Consider the following 2,500-nt stretch of genomic DNA (forward strand, 5'->3'; position numbering starts at 1 on the left):
TAGGGGAGCGGCACCTGTCTCTGCATACGCGTCTCCTCTCCCTAATTAAAAGTAGCACAGGTCTCCCTTCACCCAGTCGCCACCCGAGCCACATTCCAATCCACATACCGAACGCGGCGATAGGCCTACAGACAAAAACCAGCGCCGATATAAATGGCACAAGAGGCGGGCGGAGGTGAATCACACGCCCACAAACATAAAAACAAACAAACGCACACACACACACACACACACACACTCCACCACGGCGTCGCCACCCTCACCTCCCTCCCTCCCTCCCCCCCAGCCCCTAACTGGCAAGACGTCAAACCCACTCACAAACACGTGATGCTCTCCCTTCCCCCTCCTGGTACTCATGACGCGCTATTACAACATTTGTTCGCCGCTGGTAAACACCATCACCTGTTTGCGCCTCCCACCACGTGATTGGGCCGCCCCAAGTGCGTGGCCTCTCCGCCAACCAATCACGGCGGGCTTTGTTATGCCCCACGGTGAAGAAGCGACCTTGGTGATGCAACTTCTAAGTTTGTTTTTGTTTTGCAGCGTAAATATCACCTGCACAAATTAGGCGGAGTTAGATTACATCTTGCATCGCACACAGGCTGTTGGGCGCCTCGGACCGCACGGGATATGCGACGTCTGAAGGGTCTCCGATGTTATGGCGACCGAGTCATTTTCGAAAATAGCTCGTAGAAGTGGAGACATAGATCTGAGGCGTATGTGTATACTGAATATACATATGTACAAATGTATGTCTATGTATGCGCGCGCGCGCGTGCGAGCGTGCGTGTGTGTGTGTGTGTGTGTGTGTGTGTGTGTGTGTGTGTGTGTGTGTGTGTGTGTGTGTGTGTGTGTGTGTGTGTGTGTGTGTGTGTGTGTGTGTATGTGTGTATGTGTATATGTGTATATGTGTGTATATGTGTATGTGTATGTGTATGTGTATGTGTATGTGTATGTGTATGTGTATGTGTATGTGTATATGTGTATGTGTATGTGTATGTGTATGTGTATGTGTATGTGTATGTGTATGTGTATGTATATGTACATGCATGTATATGTATGTATAAGTATGTGTAGATGTATATGAATATATATATGCACATACATATATATATACATACATACATACATACATACATACATACATACATACATATATAAATATATACATACCCAAACAAAACTGCGTATCCAAACCCAGCCGTCGCTAAACGTATTTTTACGTGCAGCCTCGTGCCCGCCCCGTCGCACAAGCGCGCGCCACCCGCACCTGCTGCGCGAAGAAGCGTCCGCCGCGTAAAGGGCATTTCACGGGGCGCGTCGAGACGTCGGGCGGGATATACCCGTAAGGTCGAGATGTTAACGGGATGAGACGACACCCGCCGGCGGGATCATCTTAAGGATGCCCTATAAATAGCCTGGGCACAAATAAATGTCGGCCGGCGTGTGCCAACCCACAAACAACGAGACGGCGGGACCGCTGCCTGCACAAGCAGCGCCGCTGTCGCGAAGGCCACGCGGCCGCAGCCAGGCCATCGCCTCCGCCAGCGCCGCCAAAACAATTACGCATGTCATCAAGCCGAATATTTTCGTGCCCCAAAAATGCACTTGCTCCCGCCCACGCGTAACACTCCGTTCTGCTGCTCACACCCTAGGAATTAGGGCGAGGGAGAGAAAATGGGGAAGAGAACGTATAAGGCAGCGAGATATGGACACAAACAAACAAGCAGATAGCCAGAGAGAGGGACAGACAGACAAGAGAGAGTGAGAGACGGAGAAGGGAGAAAGGGAGTCAGGGTGGATATGAGAGGGAAGGAGGGAGAGGGAGAAGGCGGGTGGGGTGGGGTGCGTGCGCTTGTTTTCTGCGTGCGTTCGCGCGTGCGCTTGGACCTCTGTGGGGGTGGCAAGAGAGAGTACCGGCGCTGCGTCGGTACCTTGCCGCGAAGTAGGACAAACCATGAGTCGAAGATTTTCCTTTTAATGTAAGAGCAAGATGTACCGGTTTAACCTGTCATAATGGCAGGTTATGTAAGGTACCGTGGGGGATGCTGTAATCTTTTTTTTTTATCCTCTTCAACTTTGTTTGGCAGCTTTCATCGATACTCACTTAGACTCGTTTACATTTCACCCTCAAAAATGTATTTGCTTGAGAGAATTCTTTCACCTTGGTTGCATTTTTTTCGTGATCGTCATACTTGGCGTGTCTCGACTTCATGCAGAGGGGGAGAGAGGAGAGGAAGGGATAGAAAAAAAATACGAAAGAAAAGGGAGAACTGGAGAAATGAAAACGCAGAAGAATGAAACAATTATAAATCAAATGAAAGATACAAAACAGAGAGGCAGTCAGCAAAACGACAGACAGACAGACAGACACAAACACCCAAGCGTCATCCCTGCCCCGGGTCGTGCATCTGAAACCCAAATCTCTGAACCCCCGACCCTTGCAACCCAGTATGACCTCTGTGACCTTTCTAGCCCCGTGCCTCTGACCTGTTTTCGA

The 2,500-nt window shown here is 50.0% G+C and overlaps 1 protein-coding gene across 10 annotated transcripts in view; it reads right to left on the reverse strand.

The window, feature by feature from the left end:
- The window catches only part of LOC125029151 (dentin sialophosphoprotein-like), an 84,422-nt gene that overhangs the window by 35,872 nt on the left and 46,050 nt on the right, over window positions 1-2,500 (reverse strand). The window contains exon 1 of one of the 10 annotated variants that reach the window (XM_047618988.1): window positions 1,174-1,301. The exons of the other annotated variants lie outside the window; for them this stretch is intronic. The gene's annotated coding sequence lies outside the window, so the exon portion shown is untranslated. Of the gene's footprint in view, window positions 1-1,173; window positions 1,302-2,500 lie in introns of those variants that run through there. 10 annotated transcript variants of the gene reach the window in all.

This window comes from Penaeus chinensis, chromosome 9, assembly GCF_019202785.1.
Source record: "Penaeus chinensis breed Huanghai No. 1 chromosome 9, ASM1920278v2, whole genome shotgun sequence".
Lineage (NCBI taxonomy): Eukaryota > Metazoa > Arthropoda > Malacostraca > Decapoda > Penaeidae > Penaeus > Penaeus chinensis.